Here is an 18519-nt window from a genome sequence, read left to right on the forward strand (position 1 = left end):
TATACTGGTCAGACCCTAAGCTTCTTTTGCTCTAATTTCCCTGATCTATGACGTCTACCCGTGTGACCATCCTCTCTGGAAGACTTGCTCTATGCACCTTCTTACCTCCATCTATACCACTCCTGTAACTGGCAGAACATACACTATTAAAGAGAGGGCCATGTGTAAAATGAAATCTCATGTACCAGCTGTTAGGTAAACAATGTTCAGCCTTTTACATTGGTACAACTACCACCAACTTATCAGTCAGGTGAATGGACATAAACAGAGGGTGTGAACTGGTAATACACAATATCCTGTTGCAGAGCATGCTCTACAATATAACATTTGAGACCTCAGTTTGGTGGCTGTTTCAGCACATGGGTCTGGATTCTTTCCCAGGCACTAGTGTTTTAGAGTTCTTCAAGTGAGAAATGGCATTACAATATGTCCTTGGTTCTTGTCACCCCCTTGCCCTTAATTTATGTTATTGTCATTTATGCCAGCATTTCTTCCCATTAACTATTCCTTTCTTCAGTACCTTTTAGTTTTCTACATCTTTTATTTTCTGACCAGTCCATTTCTCCCACAACCCCTCCTCTGCAATGTACAATGCACTTAACTATCTGCTCTTATTAACTCTTGCATGATGTTTTGTCAGTAATCTCTGGTTTGCTTATTACCCTATCATCCAACTCCAACATCTCTGGTTTTCAAATGTTGTCTGATGCAATCCCCAACAATCAGTCTTTCCTCCTCATTCCATCCAGCAATATTCCCTAATCCATGGTTCTGGGCAACTTTTCCAAAATCTCCACATTTCTTAAGTCTTGCTAACTCTTTATCTTCATATTTTTTCCTTCCCTTTCGCCTCTTCTGCAAGAAGGAGCCTCTGCCTCCAAAAGCTTTCAAATTACCTTGACCTTTATATGTATGAGTTCTCCTACCACTGCTTGGTGAGTAGATTTTTTATCTATCCAGTTCCACAAAATATGAGAACAGGTAGACTACTATAGACATGAAAACATTTAAGAATTATATCTGAAATGTCTAGAATAGACAGTGCTAACAATATGTGGTTGTTAGGTTTTGATAAATGAATTAATTAATTTATGATCAGAAATGGTAAGACTTCTGTGTATTATATCATTATGCGAGCTCTGCTAATGTAACTAGCTTCACCACAGATTATGTGTGGATGGAAAAAAAATTATTTACATGACTGACAACATGAATTCTTGTAAATCAAATAAAAACAATTATGTTATATGGCATAAATTTGTAGAAAATGTACTAGTAAATAAGATATATGTATAAGCATATCCAAGAATTTTAACACTTGTGTAATGAGACAAAAATTTGGATTAGTGTGTATGCTATATGTGACATCAGTCACTTCAGTATAGTGTGTCTTGGTCTGCCACATTGCACTCCCCCCTTGCAGCCCCCCTCCCCCAACTCTCATCCCCCCCTCATCACCCCATGAAAAATGTTGCATAAGAATTATGCTTGAGCATGAATGGGAAAAAGGCACAAAGAGTAACATTTTTTTAAAAAAAGCATAGAAACAATTTCTCCCAAGTATTTCATAGCAAGGATTCTTGTTTGTACCAAGAGAGGTGATGGAGTGGTTAGCACAATGGTCTTTCATTCAGGAAGATGGTGGTTCAAATCTGCATCTGTCTCTCCATATTTAGGTTTGTTATTTCCCTAAACCATTCGATGCTCCTTTAAAAAATCATTACTAATTTCCTTTCCCATCCCTGATACAACTTGAAATTGTGCTTCTTCTGTAATGACCTCAATGCCAACAGAACATTAAACCCTAATCTTCTTTCCTTCCTTTTGTTGTTTGCATTTTGTAACAAGAGTGGTTCCCATTCCATGCTGCAATTTAAGAAAAGGGATTAATGACTGCTAGCAAGAATTAAAACTTATTACACAATGCACAGATTACTAAATGACCTAGCTATAATACAGAAGAAAATTATTAGTTAAGCATTAAAATAGTTTTTGACTTCATCATGGCAAAATCCCCCCCATGAACCATAGACCTTGCCGTTGGTGGGGAGGCTTGTGTACCTTAGAGATACAGATAGCCATGCCGTAGGTGCAACCACAAAGGAGGGGTATCTGCTGAGAGGCCAGACAAACGTGTGGTTCCTGAAGAGGGGCAGCAGCCTTTTCAGTTGTTGCAGGGGCAACAGTCTGGACGATTGACTGATCTGGCCTTGTAACACTAACCAAAACGGCCTTGCTGTGCTGGTACTGCGAACGGCTAAAAGCAAGGGGAAACTACAGCCGTAATTTTTCCTGAGGGCATGCAGCTTTACTGTATGAATAAATGGTGATGTAGTCCTCTTGGGGAAAATATTCTGGAGCTAAAATAGTCCCCCATTCGGATCTCTGGACAGGGACTACTCAGGAGGACGCCGTTATCAGGAGAAAGAGAACTGGCGTTCCAGGGATCGGAGCGTGGAATATCAGATCCCTTAATTGGGCAGATAGGTCAGAAAATTTAAAAAGGGAAATGGATAGGTTAAAGTTGGATATAGTGGGAATTAGTGAAGTTCGGTGGCAGGAGGAATTAGACTTTTAGTCAGGTGAATACAGGGTTATAAATACAAAATCAAATAGGGGTAATGCAGGAGTAGATTTAATAATGAATAGGAAAATAGGAATGTGGGTAAGCTACTACAAACAGCACAGCAAATGCATTGTTGTGGCCAAGATAGACATGAAGCACACACCTACGACAGTAGTACAAGCCTATATGCCCACTAGCTTTCCAGATGATGAAGAACTTGAAGAAATGTATGATGAAATAAAAGAAATTATTCAGATAGTAGTCATGGGTGACTGGAATTTGGTAGTAGGAAATGGGAGAAAAGGAAACGTAGTAGGTGAATATGGATTGGGGCTAAGAAATGAAAGAGGAAGCCGCCTGGTAAAATTTTGCGCAGAGCATAACTTTATCATAGCTAACATGTTGTTCAAGAATCATCGAAGAAGGTTGTATACATGGAAGAACCCTGGAGATACTAAAAGGTATCAGATAGATTATGTAACGGTAAGACAGAGGTTTAGGAAACAGGTTTTAAATTGTAAGACATTTCCAGGGCCAGATGTGGACTCTGACCACAATCTATTGGTTATGAACTGTAGATTAAAACTGAAGAAACTGCAAAAAGGTGGGAATTTAAGGAGATGGGACCTGGATAAACTGAATAAACCAGAGGGTGTACAGAGTTTCAGGGAGAGCATTAGGGAACAAATGACAAGAATGGGGGAAAGAAACGCAGCAGAAGAAGAACGGGTAGCTTTGAGGGATGAAGTAGTGAAGGCAACAGAGGATCAAGCAGGTAAAAAGACGAGGGCTAGTAGAAATCCTTGGGTAACAGAAGAAATATTGAATTTAATTGATGAAAGGAGAAAATATAAAAATGCAATAAATGAAGCAGCCAAGAAGGAAAAAAACGTCTCAAAAATCGACAGGAAGTGCAAAATGGCTAAGCAGGGATGGCTAGAGGACAAATGTAAGGATGTAGAGGCTTATCTCATGAGGGTAAGATAGATACTGCCTACAGGAAAAGTAAAGAGTCCTTTGGAGATAAGAGAACCACTTGTATGACATCAAGAGCTCAGATGGAAACCCAGTTCTAAGCGAAGAAGGGAAGGCAGAAAGGTGGAAGGAGTATATGGAGGGTCTATACAAGGGTGATGTACTTGAGGGCAATATTATGGAAATGGAAGAGGATGTAGATGAAGATGAAATGGGAGATACGATACTACGTGAAGAGTTTGACAGAGCACTGAAAGACCTGAGTCACAACAAATCTCCGGGTGTAGACAACATTCCATTAGAACTACTGACAGCCTTGGGAGAGCCAGTCCTGACAAAACTCTACCATCTGGTGAGCAAGATGTATGAGACAGGTGAAATACCGTTAGACTTCAAGAAGGATATAATAATTCCAATCCCAAAGAAAGGAGTTGTAGACAGATGTGAAAATTACTGAACAATCAGTTTAATAAGCCACAGCTGCAAAATACTAATACAAATTCTTTACAGACGAATGGAAAAACTAGTAGAATCCAACCTCGGGGAAGATCAGTTTGGTTTCCGTAGAAATACTGGAACACGTGATGCAATACTGACCTTATGACTTATCTTAGAAGAAAGATTAAGGAAAGGCAAACCTACGTTTGTAGCATTTGTAGACTTAGAGAAAGCTTTTGACAATGTTGACTGGAATATTCTCTTTGAAATTCTGAAGGTGGCAGTGGTAAAATACAGGGAGCGAAATGCTATTTAAAATTTGTACAGAAACCAGATGGCAGTTATAAGAGTCGAGGGACATGAAAGGGAAGCAGTGGTTGGGAAGGGAGTGAGACAGGGTTGCAGCCTCTCTGCGATGTTATTCAATCTGTATATTGAGCAAGCAGTAAAGGAAACAAAAGAAAAATTTGGAGTAGGTATTAAAATCCATAGAGAAGAAATAAAAACTTTGACATTGTCATACTGTCAGAGACAGCAAGGGACTTGGAAGAGCAGTTGAATGGAATAGACAGTGTCTTGAGAGAAGAATATAAGATGAACATTAACAAAAGCAAAACGAGGATAATGGAATGTAGTCGAATTAAATCGGGTGATGCTGAGGGAATTAGATTAGGAAATGAGACACTTAAAGTAATAAAGGAGTTTTGCTTTTTGGGGAGCAAAATAACTGATGAATGTAGAAGTAGAGAGGATATAAAATGTAGAATGGCAATGGCAAGGAAAGCGTTTCTGAAGAAGAGAAATTTGTTAACATCAAGTATAGATTTAAGTGTCAGGAAGTGTTTTCTGAAAGTATTTGTATGGAGTGTAGCCATGTATGGAAGTGAAACATGGATGATAAATAGTTTAGACATGAAGAGAATAGAAGCTTTCAAAATGTGGTGCTACAGAAGAATGCTGAAGATTACATGGGTAGATCATATAACTAATGAGGAAGTATTGAATAGGATTGGGGAGAAGAGAAGTTTGTGGCACAACTTGACAAGAAGAAGGGATTGGTTGGTAGGACATGTTCCGAGGCATCAAGGGATCACAAATTTAGTATTGGAGGGCAGTGTGGAGGGTAAAAATCGTAGAGTGAGACCTAGCGATAAATACACTAAGCAGTTTCAGAAGGATGTAGGTTGCAGTAGGCACTGGGAGATGAAGAAGCTTGCACAGGGTAGAGTAGCATGGAGAGCTGCATCAAACCAGTCTCAGGACCGAAGACCACAACAACAACAACAACAACAACAACAACAACAACAAGGCCACATTAACATATGCCATTATAATGAGGCAGCCCAGGAAACACTATAGTGAAGTGATTGATGGCAAAACTGAAGCACAACCAACACAAGTTGTGAATACAATATATGTCTTACAAATTACTGTTAACATTGACAGTCTTAATTTCACCAGTATGTTAGCTTACTGTTGTCATCACACTTCCTTTTATAGGACTTCCAAAATGTTTATTTCAATAACAACAGTTATTGAATGTCTGTTACCAAAATATGAGTCCATGAATATCATAGCATAAAGAATTTTATTGTAATTGAAACAGAAATCACAACTTTTTTATGCTGATGGTTTCAAATAGATATTTTATTAAATTTCATGTTACAAATGTGCATCTGTCAAAATTTGGGTCACATGAAATATGATAGAGTGTTATAAGAAACAAAATGCTATATCTTGATTATTATATAGTTGCAAAAGTTAACTGTAAATTTGTTATCAATCACATCAATATTGCCATACGAAAACTGTTATCACGTGTTACAAACAACATGGTGCCTGAGTGGGATTGAGTTACTGCAGCTTATGACTGTTGGTTCAAATCAGTTCATCCAACTGTTATGGCAGCATGCAATACAAGTGTGTTTATCAGAACTGGTGTATTGGTGAAAAGTTAAGAGAAAGAGTGGAAATTGATCAAAACTCAGAGTACGTTATTTTCATTAGAGTGCATATCCAATGTCCTACATGCATATAGAATCAATCTTATCAAAATGGCAGTGAAGCACGTTTTAGCAGTCCCCCTTACTATAAAGAAAGGAACATAGCTAAGTAACCAACTTCTAATAATAATGTCACTGTTTGTTAAATGCTTATTTAGCTGTTTCAAAGTCAAATATGAGAGTTTCATGCTAGAAAACAAAATCACAATAGAATTTTGACTCCAGATTACCATGAAATGTACACACATATTACTTAACTAGGTCAGTTACTTGGAAGCAAAATGTTGTTAGTTTAGCTACACTTCTCAAACCTAAAAGTTAGTTTCAATTTGGGTGTATCAATCTATGGGCACATGCTGAAAAGTAATGCCTCCAAATTTTTATGCGAAAACTCTAAAAGTTATTTAAATGAAATAAAATTTATTAACAATTTATATTTTTAATCTTCATGTTTACATATTTATTTCCCTACATAGTCACTCTGGTGATGAACTCATTTCTCCAAGGAGAGACCAGTTTGTTGATACCATCATCATAGAATACTTGACTTTTTTGATGGCATTAAAACCATGCCTCTACTTGCTCTGCTTAATCACTATCAAAGTGACATTCTTGAAGGTGTTCCTAAGTTTTGGAAACACATGGAAATTGGAGAGAGCCAAGTTGGGAGTGTATGGAGAATGATCTATGACAGTGAAACAAGGTATTAGAGTGTTGTAGATGTCACAGCACTTGTGTGTGTAAGGCCTTATCATGCTGAAGGAGAGAGTGCTCCATGTAATGAGAGCCGTCCTATAAGCATTTGTATGTGGATTCTTGAGCACCTCAAAATTCCCAATGTAAATGCGAAAACTTTCTTAAGCTCACCAAAGATATATTTAGAATTTTCATTAGTCTTCACTAAAACCAAACCATCCACCACAAATAGTGGTACTTTTAATTTCTTATAGTGCCTCTGCTTTCTCTTTTCTCCTTGCTTCTCCATGGCTTGCTAACAATTTCTTCGCTCTTCTGTGCTGTGAGCCTTTTGCAAGCAGGACACACTATTAATTTGATTATATGGCTGTCAGATTACTTGTCACATAAAATTTCATGTTGTGAGAATCCAATGGAGATTTGTTGTAAACAATTTCAAACATCCTCAAAACAGTTAACACACTCCATCCTCTCTGAATAGTTTTTGTTCAAATATGTTCTGCATACCCTCCCAATTTTCCTCATATATATCTGGCAGGACTGCTTCAAGGGTGATGTACCAAAATTAATATATGATTTTCCTCTTTCCCCTCTTGAATTTTTTCAAGTTATTGAAGTGAATCACATCCTATTGTCAGAAAGAATTCTTTTGAGAGTACCCACATTCAGAAAATAATTCTTCAAATAATATTTTTACTGATTTCTTTTATAAGTGGATTTAACGTTGTAAATTTTGAGAATAGATCTATCACAACAAAAACATAACAGACATCCCTTTATGCTTTTGGTAACAGTCCATAAATATGTACACTCACTAGGTCAATCTGTTTCTTAGATATCATGTTCTGCAATACGCCCCCTGCATCTTTGTTTGCTGAGTTTCGCTCTATGGCATCTGTCACACATTGCTAATTTCTTTCTAACTCTTCCATTGCGATTGTAGAAATATTTCTTCTCCTGTCTTTTCCAAATGTATTTGTAATTTTGTTGTAATGGTGACTGGAATGATCGCAGGGTTGAAGTGACGGAAAGCGTGGTGGAACCCGCAGAGTGGCCCGCAAACAACAACACACGGGAGAGGACAGACATGGCCAATGAAAGACAGAATGAACAACAACAAGATTGAAACAACGGAGTCACAAGAAAACCTAACAACCACATCCACTCGTACACAGAACAAGAAAGTAAATAAGCTGTTTAAGGCGAGGCGATGTGTCCAGAGACGTATGCAAGGTTAGACTAGCTGGCTGAGGGAGAGGCAGGGGCTTAAATACTGTATCGGGGCCCCGCTGTTGGGGGCTGGAACCACTTGTGCCACTGTAGCACCCTCACACAAAAAGCAGGCCAGGTGGTAGGCGCCGCCACAGCTTACGATGTGATGGTGCAGAGACCTCTAGGGGTCTTCGACATCCATGATGTCTGGCGGGGACTGAAATTCCATGACGCGTGGTACCAGACTTTTTTATTAATACATCAATAAATTGATATGTCAATCAATTTCCAGTTGTTAGTGTCAGGCCTATTTCTTCTTAACAGTAGGGACATTCCATTTTGGAAAACATTAAGAAATTCAATATTCTGTGATCAAAAGTGTCAACAGGGTGCTGGAAATCACAAATTTCAGACATTACTTCTTACCAAAGACAACGCAATGGCCGATGGCCTTCACATAATGTACAAGGGCAGTGGAATTTGTGTAAAGTTGTCAGTGCTAACAGACAAGCAGCAGCACTATGTGAATAACCACAGAAATCAACGTGGGACATATGACAAAAATATGTGTTAAGAGAGTGCAGTGAAACTTGATATTAATTGGCCTTGGGTTGCAAATAACCAAAGCAAGTGCCTTTGCTCACAGCACAACATTGCCTGCAGTGCCTCTCCTGGGATTCGACCATATTGAATGGACCCTAGATAACTGGAAAACTGTAGTCTGGTCAAATGAATCCCAGTTTCAGTCTGCAAGAGCTGATGGTAGGTTTCAAGTGTATCACAGACCCCATAAAGCTATGGATCCAAGTTTTCAACAAGGCACTGTGCAAGATGGTGGTGGCTTTGTAGCGGGTGGGCAGTATTTGCATGGAATGGACTGGGTCCTCTGGTCCAACTGAACTGACTGTTGAGTGGGAATAGTCATGTTCTGCTACTTGGAGACCATTTTCAGCCATTTGTGGACTTCATGTTCCCAAAGAATAATTAAATTTGTATGGATAACAATGTGCCATGTCACCAGGCTACAACTGTTTGTGACTGTCTTGAAGAGAATTCTGGACAATTTGAGAGAGTGATTTGACCACACATATTGCCCATCATGAATGCCATTGAACATTTATGGGACATAATGAAGAGGTCAGTTCTTGCATGAAATCCTGCACTGGCAATAGTTTGACAATTATGGACTAATTGTCAAACTATTGCTAGTGCAGCATTTTGTGCAAGAACTGGAGGCAGTATGGGTCAATATTTCTGCACAGCACTCCCAACGACTTGTTGAGTCCATGCCATGTAGAGTTACTGGACTACACCAGGGCAAAGGGGATCTGACATGATATTAGGAAGTATCCCATGACTTTTGTCACCTCTGTATGTATATAAAACAAATGACAAAATATATATTTATCAATAATATTTTTTGTTGTGCAAAGGTAGATGCATGGAGTGTCAGTTACGCAATTATCCAAAGAATATGTAAAATAAAATGGCAAAGCACTGCCATTATCACTAGTATTATCTTTTTAATCACAAATATTGTCAATATATTTTTTTGTTTTCCAGTTGAAATTGTTCTTCCAAAATGAAATTTGGATGTTGAGCATAGTGTGAAAAAAATTTTTCTGTCTTCTGTTACATCTATATATCTATCTTTCTCTGCATTATGTAGAATAGCAACACCAACAAAAGTAATCTATCCAAATTTGCTTCACATTTAGAGGATCAAAAGTATGTAGCAGATAATTCTGAAGATAGGATGTAATGGAAGAGTTAGATATATTTTGCATTATGTTAAAGATCCAAATTTAATTTTGAACCAACAGTTTGAATGGAATACATACAGGGTGTCTCTGCTAAGAGAGACAATATTATAAGATAATACTAGTCATAATAATAATTCTTTGCCAATTTATTTGATAATACATTATGTCATTTCTAAGATTTACATATCTGTGCAATACAATCAATTGGAATACAGACAAAGCCTTCAAGTTTGATAATGATTTTGGTTCCTTCTTATCTTTGCACCACCTTTTCCTCTCTGATTCCTTTAAACCACATTACCTTAAATTCCTTTTCACACTACACACTGATAAGTTCAGAATCAACTTCCACTACTAGTCTTGACAGAGCACTGGCATATTAAGTTCCACATTCCTCTCATTTATTTAATGGTATAATGAAATTGCTAAAGAAATAATACTCACCTGCCTAATCTGTTTGCCCTCTTGAAAATAACTCAAAGCTTTGTGCTGAAAATAGAATGTAATTTTATGATGAAATAAGTAATTCTCAAATTTACTGAATTCCCAAAGCATATTTCTTTTTTGTAACTCCATAAATTCTCATATTTTTTAAAGTTCTAGTGAAAAAAACTATGGATTTGTGTTCCATTTGCCCAACCCACATCTTCTCCTGTCATAAATGTGTTGCCACAACAATAAGATGAGTGTCTCACTCAATACTACCTGTATCAATTATCCCACAACTTTCAATTTTATGTAAATCCTTGTCTACGGCTTCCCAATTTTTTGAATAATACAGCACTGGCTTATTGAAAACTTGTTTATGCTGTTTCAATTTTAATTTAATCAAGTAATTTTTTAGCTTTCCAAATTTTGCTTTGTAAATGCATTGTAAATATTCCCACAAAGTTCCAAATTTTTCTTTCTGTTGAAGATTTAGCTTTTCTGCCTCCAATTTTGTCTCTACCTTATTGTGCTATTATTCAATGACTAAGCTCTCTTCAGTATAATCACCTTCATCTTCAAAATATCTGCTCATCTTTGCATAAGCCACTCTGCTGATTTGGTTATTATTGTCAACACCATTCAGAACAATCAATTTTGCCTTTAATGAAATTTTGCTTTTGGGGCTGGTAAATACTAATTCTTTGTTCAACAGATACTTTTTCTCAAACCCAGTATTACAACTCATGCCTATATAAATTTTCTTTTCCGCATTTTACATGAAAGGAGCACCTGATTTCTCACATGTTTACAATGTGTCCCAGTAGTTCCCCTTGTTTCAATGTCTATTGTATTCTTGTTAATGAATTTGGGAACAAGTTTAATTTTGTCTCTTGATTTTTCAGAAAACTCACTGATGGACTGTCAGCATCCACTAAGAGTTATATTCCTATGTACCTGTTTGAATGTAAATGTAGGAACTTCCCTGCATCCTGAATTAATTTTTGTTGTGCTATTTGTGAAACAGATCATCTTGTTTTATTAAAGCCCTTATTTTCCACCCCATGTGTTGTATGAGTGCTTCATTTGTTGTTTGCAGAGCATTCACAGGCATACCAGATTCCCTTTTATTGTAACTGTCCATATTGATAATGCATTGGTATTTTCTCAAATTATCCAAACTAGTATTCATTTCAACGCACCAGTCTCGATGTATCTTATCACAAACTTCTTTTAAACAAGGTCAAATTTTATTGTTGTTGTCATGATAATTATTCCAAACCACCCTCAAATCTGCAAGTCTTACATTCTTCTCATTTTCTCCTTTACACTCAGTGATAATTAATGATGCACTAATACAGACTGGCAAAATCTAATTCTCATGGATCCCTCAATCAGTAAGCTCAGTTCCCCAGCTACCTTCATTATTATCAAAATCACTATATTTACTGCTTTTTCTTTGACTTCAACATAAACCATCCCATCATCCATCAATTTCTTCATTATAGTTAATCCCACCACTATCATCACCATTAGTTTTATCAACAACCTCAACATCAGTCACATTAAAATTATATTGTAAAGTCTCTTCATACCTGCAGTACATGATATAGACCCACCTGAGAACATAATGATCAGTGAGATTAGTTTACTCCCTTGTTACTCAGTATCTTATTTATGGCACACTCATCAAAATTAGTGTTTGTCACTTACTCCAATTCATAAATGTCATTTCCTGACTGAATATATAAATTTATCAGCACCTCTGCATTCATCTCTAACTCCGCATGATATGTTCTATGGTGCATTTTGTCATCAGACAGATTAATATTCAGTGCTTTCCAAAATTCTATGTCAAATTATAATCAGTTCATCTGGTATGCTCCTTTGTTGTTCTGCCCTTAAGATCTAGAATTTCTCCTCCTCTGAAATGTTTTCCTGTAATGATTAGCCTGATTTTGATCATAGATTTTTCTCCAGTCAGACAGGCTACCAAAGGATGACCATCAGTTTCCCTGAAATTTTCCCCCTTTATCTTGTCTTCTTGTATCCTACAATCTATTATGACCTGCCTTGGATTTCAAATTCACTGGTCCCATTTCTATTGCTCTCATTCCAAAGAAAAGATCTTCTCTTTCCAGCTCTGTTATTTTCATTCCTGTAGGTTCCTACATCCCTACTCTCATAATTTTCTCTAATAAATTTTTTAGTCCACCCCTATGCAGATAACTAATAACCCCTCCATGATTAAAATTCCGTCTTTTTTTTTTTTTCTCTAAGGCTCAATCCAATATGTCAACATATTTTAAAACTGTTCTGTTGAGTTATCTGCTCTGTGCACTTAACCCACCAAATTTTCTCAAATAATCTCCATTAAAGAGTTAATTTTGGTTAGCTCATCAAAGTTCCAATGTCTCACAAAAATTCCTTCATACTCCCATTTTGCTCCCTATAACTTGGGCCACCCCTAACTCACTTTTGATTCTAGCTTGTTCTGATTTTGACCACAATTTGTTTACAACATTTTTTGATGTTCACTGTAGGATGTATCTGCATGGCTATTCTGATTTTCCCATGGAAGTCCCTTATTGTCCATAAACATCTTTACAACTTAAATTTTATCAGTAACTTTAGAGTCAAAATTGCCACATTAGAATTTTATAAAATCAACTGTGTGCAGTTTATATTGTCCAGGAAAGCTATGTACAGGTATAGTAGCCCACTTGCCATCAGGGTTACTGGCAAAACTGTTTACAGAAGTATTTTCTCACAATGAAACAAAGCTTCTTACTAATATCACACTGAATTTTTAATGCATCTACATCACTAGTAACTATTCTTGCTAGGTCTACAACTTTAATACTGATTACGTAAATCAGACTATTTATTTTAAACTGCAAAGCTTCAATTTTCTCTTCAAGATTCTGTTGAATTAAAGTTAATTCTGATTTAAAAATTTGATTTTACAGTTTCATGGCAGTGTGAACTATTTAAAAATATTTTTTGGTTTTTACAATTTCATACAAAAGATTTGATCTCATATTTACAATTTTACACTCAACTACATTCACTTGAGCACTAAGGCATTCTTACCACAACTCTACAGCATAATTTTAATTTCTTAAGTTTCTCTTTTAATTCCATGACCTGAGCACTGTTATTTTGCAGCTCAGTTTTTTAATTCACTAGTAGTCACTTGCTGAATTCCGTTATTGATTTATTGATTTATTTCTGCTGCCTTACAGTTCAGTTCACTGTTGGACTCAGCAATTTCAATCATCAGTTCACTGATTGTGGTTTTTGGTTACACAATCCTTTTTTCACTTGACTTTTGGTTTCAGTACCTGCTGAATGCTGTTACTTAGTTCATTCCTTTATTCAAGTTTTGATTTTTCTTTTGCTCAGTTCACCTATTGTACTGTATAACACTTTCATAATCTATTCAAGCATCACATTTCCTCTGGGAACTTCTGAAACATTATTAGAACCCTGAATTGTCCCTCACCACAATCTTTGAAATTAGCCCGTCTTTAATCATTTTGGTGCGATTTTTTTAGTTCAATACTAAAAAAATATATTTCATGAGTCCGAAAGTCACTACCTAGAATCACAATAAAATGTTAAAACTGTACTTATCTGTAGTCCCACTCATTGTTGCATCATTGCTCCAGTCCACCAATTGTATTTTTACATCAGACAGGACACAGTGAGGTCAATATAAACATCCATCTCAGGGTTCAATGCTTTGATTTTCATAAAAAAAATACTTTGCAATAGTTTTAGTGGTATACTAATTGGCTGAAATTAAAACAACTTTCATTGGAATGTCATTCTCCCACTTGAATAATCCCACCTATTTTTCACCACATTATAAAAATATGACAGCCTATCAATTCTTTTATAAATGAGAGAATGTATGTCTGTGTTGTGTTTCTATTGTGTGCCTAATTCAAATCATATAAAGGTAATTCAAATTGCATATTAGTTACATAAAATAAATACTTGGTATTTTTGGGCTGGCCTAGGTTGGATACCAAGGAGTAGGTGGGTGCTGAGACAGAGAGCAGAAATAACGAGAAGCACATGTCATACATATGTAACTCTGGTTTACTTAACTTTAGTCCAGTAAGTCCAATTATATTCCATTAGTTCTGTGAAACAGGGAAATTCATCGTATACAATAAAAACAGAGGCTAAGTACTAACGATTCAAATGCACAGAGAGAACTTGGTGAACTGACTAGGCTGGTGTCAGTGCTGAATTTTCATAAGTTGGCTCTGTGGTGGTGCTAGCAGTGCTTGTTGCAGAGGGTGTGCCTTGAGGCCAGCTGCCGATTAGCGAGGCTATCACATTAGTTACTAGTAACTTCTAGGTGTGGCCTACTTAGCATGGTTTTGACAGTGAAATAGTGTATGACATCACATTTCCCACCCCCAAAAACCCCTTGCCATTATCATGTACCTTTACTGCCTGAGTTGACAGTGCTAGGGGAGTCTGGGTTAAGGTGCCCATGAGGAGGCAGAAGCTGAAACTGCAGCCAGTGACAAGTTTTCTCCTGCACCCTGACAGTCATCTTGCAAATGGCCAGAAAAACCTTCCATAAAACCATCCACAGGGTGCACACCCACACCTAGGGTTGGAACATTTTCTTCCATTGGTGGAGGTGCAGCAGTGAGTGTAGGGTCCACAGTGTCCTACTGGAAGGCAGCACCGCTTGCGGTTAGGGCTGCTGGCACTGTGGGGATGGCAATGGCTCTGCGTCATTGCCCATTGGCTCCCCATCCCGTGCTGGCGGCATGGGATCTTAGGGAAGTGAAGGCAGCTGAAGCTGCTGTGTCCTTCTGAGTCCCAAATCTGCAAATTAAAAACCAACAGCATGATCACACAGCTCATACAAAAGAAGCTGATACTGATGACACTTCTGCAGTCTGGTGGTACCCTGTAAGACATACAAAAAGTGGCCAAGACTTCTGTAAGCCACCTCATTCCCAGTGCCTCTCCCAATAACTCGGAAAAAGACTAAATCATTCACCTCAAACTTAGAACACTGTGGAAACACTGTGGAGGATTGGCCAATGACTGCAAAGGATGCAGCAACTCATGCAGTTTCCAATGTCAGTGTCCATGCAAAAGTTCCACTGATGATTTGCCATTGCTTGGCTGCTTTAGCACTAGATTGAGTGTGGAAAGATTCTGTCATCACATGGGTGATGCCATTGACATCAAAAGACTGCTGAAATACTGTTGATGTGAACTCCAGCCCACTTTCCAAAACCAACACTTCTGGTAGACCCTCAACACAAAAAATAGAAATCAGAGTCTTAACAGAAAATTGCTAAAGGCATCTAACACAATAATCCTATGAGAATTCCAGTAATGACCCAAATGGTCAATATGCAAACATTTCCAAAGGACACTGGGCTTGGGCCAATCATAAAACTTCTGTTGTGGAGCAGCTGGGAGTGCCACACTTGCCAGACATTGCGCAGTCAAATTTTCTATTTGTGTGTCCTGCTGATTGATGAGCATTGGTGTCAGGTGAACTGCTTAGTAAATACAATGCCCCAACATTCCTGATGGAGAAGGTGAAGAATTCCCTTCTGAAGCAAATGTGGCACAACCACAAGGGATTGGTATTTTTCTGTATGTAATAGGATAACACCCTGTTGGACAAATAATGTGTACAGACGTGAAAAATAATGGCATCCCACTGGATCACAAGGCTGCTTAATTGAATGTGGCCAACTGGTGCAGAGGACTACAACAGACTGATAGGTGAGAAAGAGTGTCCATATTAGAACACTTAGCTGTTTGCCTGTGCATGACTTTGTACTGGTAATTTGAAAGGAGCAGAGTCGATTACCACAACATTTGCACTGTGCTTGGAGGGACTGTGCTTTGAAGAGGTGAACAATGAGGTGAGAGGCTTGGAATCCATTACTAATTGGAATATTTTCTGCCACAAAAGTATTGATGGAATTAGGCCACTTCATACACAATAGCAAGAACTTCCTTATCAATCTGCAAATAGTTGCACTGTGTTTTGTTGAGGAGCTCAGATGCAAAGGTAATTGGCCTCTCCAATGATCCAGCTATGTGTGAGTGAACAGTGCCAATCCTATAAGTTGATACGTCAGCTGCCAGCACAACAGGCTTACCATGATCAAAATTACACTCAGTAAAATATTTTTCATTTTCTGAAATATGGCTTGCAGTCTAGTCCACACAAATAGAACATTCTCTCATTGAGATGATATAATGGAGCTGCAATCTGTACAGCATTTGGAATGAACCAAATGACCCTGACTGTTGATAACATGTAAGAAAATACTCAATCTCAGTCTAGAAGTAGGAGCACTTGTCTTCATTACACTTTGATGCAGCATCTGAGAGCACTTCAAATAATTTCCTGAAATTGGAAAGATGTTGGTTGGGAGTATGACCCAACATGACTATGTCACCCAAATAATTCGAACAATAAGGAACCGTAACCTCAAGTACTTAAATAACACCATGTTGGTGTTTATTACAAACATTTGTCATGACTGTTCATCAAAGGAAATATGCTAATAAGTATTGCGGAGATCAGTCTTGAAAAGAAATGACCTGTTCCCAGTTTTCCTCCAGCTGTGACAAGGGAAGAGAGTCAATCACAGCCTGTGAATTTACTGCTGCCTTAAAATATGTAGTAAAGCGTAACTTCCTTGAAGCTTTCTGTCTAATTACTAAAGGTTATGCCCACTGACTAGCTACTACGGGGGAAGTCACACTATTGTCCAGCCAAGATAATGATTCCTGTGCCACCTGATCTCTGATAGTGTGAAGGACAGGCCATGCTTGGTAATACCATTGTTCTGCATTGTCTTGTGTGACAAAGTGAGCCTCAAAATTGTGAGCTTTGCCTAAGCCATCTTGAAAAAGTCACTAACAAGGGAACATTCCTAGGTGTCAATAAACAATCTTGATGAAAGTTGTGGGGTGTATAGAGAGGCAAAATATTAGAAAACATTTTTTGTCTGTGGTCAGTTTCACTTTTAAGGAATGAAATACACCATGAAATGTTATTTGGAATTTTAGACTGACAAGGAATATCTTCAAAATGATGTAAAATGAAAAATGTTTTTTTTAAAAAATAACAGTTGATATGTAATTAATGTTCTTGAAAACTGTATAATCAACTTTTTGTAATAATTTGAAAATTTACAAAAAAATACCCCACCAGAATTAATTCATTTTGAAAAATAAAAACTATTCTTACAACAGAAATCCAAGATGCTTTCAACCACTTACATCCCTGTGTAATACAACCGGTTTTTGAAATACTGGTCTGGAAAATAAGCAGTATACAATAAGCTGTCAGAATATTTCCAACATACCTAATTAAATATGTAAAATTCAATAACATTATAATTCTTTATTTTACTCACATTTCTTTTACATTTTAAATTCTTATTTTACATTTTACATTCATGGCATTTGTGTTTTTTTAGTTTACCATTTCAGATATTTGTATTTTGTTAAGTGAAAAAGATAAGTAACTCATTAGTATGATATAATATAATTAAGATCAAGATGATCTGCAAGGAAACACTTAAAACATAACATTATTTGTGTAATATACACAACAGAGGAGATAATATGATGTCATGGGTGACTCTCTAAATATCCTGCTGCATATCTAGCAAATTTTAGTACATTGGTAAGCCTTAGTAAAGAGAATTGAATATGTGCAAGTGACTGCAGCTAGGTTGTATTGTTTCTAAAGCGAGGACTGAAATCATAATCATTTGACAGGGTTACACCTAAAAATCTTCTCAGAAAGTTCTTCCAACATTGAAAGCAATATGTGTCCCATGGCTATACCTGTGCTACTGAGCCCTTTGGGATGACCAGGTATTTCTTGTCCTTGGGTATGATGCTCACAACACTTTTTTTCACATTGACCACCTTCATTTTCATAATTTTAAAAGAAATTATTTGTGAGTTTGGACTGAGAATTCAAGACTCTTTTCAAAGAGATTCTTGAAGTCTGATAAACAAATTATTGAAAATGTCAAAAGATATTTTAAAAATGTTTTCTTTCCCAGTCAAAGAAATATCTGTTATTGTTAAATTCTTGTGGTGGTCAATGTGAAAAAACTATTGAGAGCATTGCACCTGAAGACGAGGAATTTGTTTATCTGGTTATCCAGAAGGGCTCAATAGCACAGGTACAGTCATTGGATGTATACAGCTTTCAATGAGGGAAGAACTTTGTGTGAAGACTTTCAGATCTACTTCTTTTGAATGGCTATGATGTCAATCTCCTTTTGAGAAGCAACATAATCAAGCTGCAGACATTAGTACATAATCAATTCTCTTTGCCAAGGCTTACAAACATACTGAAAAAGCGTGATACAAATTAGGATATTTACAAGGTCACCTGTGATAATTTAAAATC

At 37.1% G+C, this 18519-nt stretch overlaps 1 long non-coding RNA gene across 1 annotated transcript in view; it reads right to left on the reverse strand.

Moving 5' to 3' along the window:
• Positions 1-14928, reverse strand: part of LOC126317530 (uncharacterized) — a 229407-nt gene extending 214479 nt beyond the window's left edge. The window contains exon 1 of the long non-coding RNA XR_007556691.1: positions 14710-14928. This is a non-coding gene — a long non-coding RNA (uncharacterized LOC126317530). The remainder of the gene's footprint in view (positions 1-14709) is intronic.
• Positions 14929-18519: the final 3591 nt, after the last annotated feature.

This window comes from Schistocerca gregaria, unplaced genomic scaffold, assembly GCF_023897955.1.
Source record: "Schistocerca gregaria isolate iqSchGreg1 unplaced genomic scaffold, iqSchGreg1.2 ptg000634l, whole genome shotgun sequence".
NCBI classification, from domain to species: Eukaryota; Metazoa; Arthropoda; class Insecta; order Orthoptera; family Acrididae; genus Schistocerca; species Schistocerca gregaria.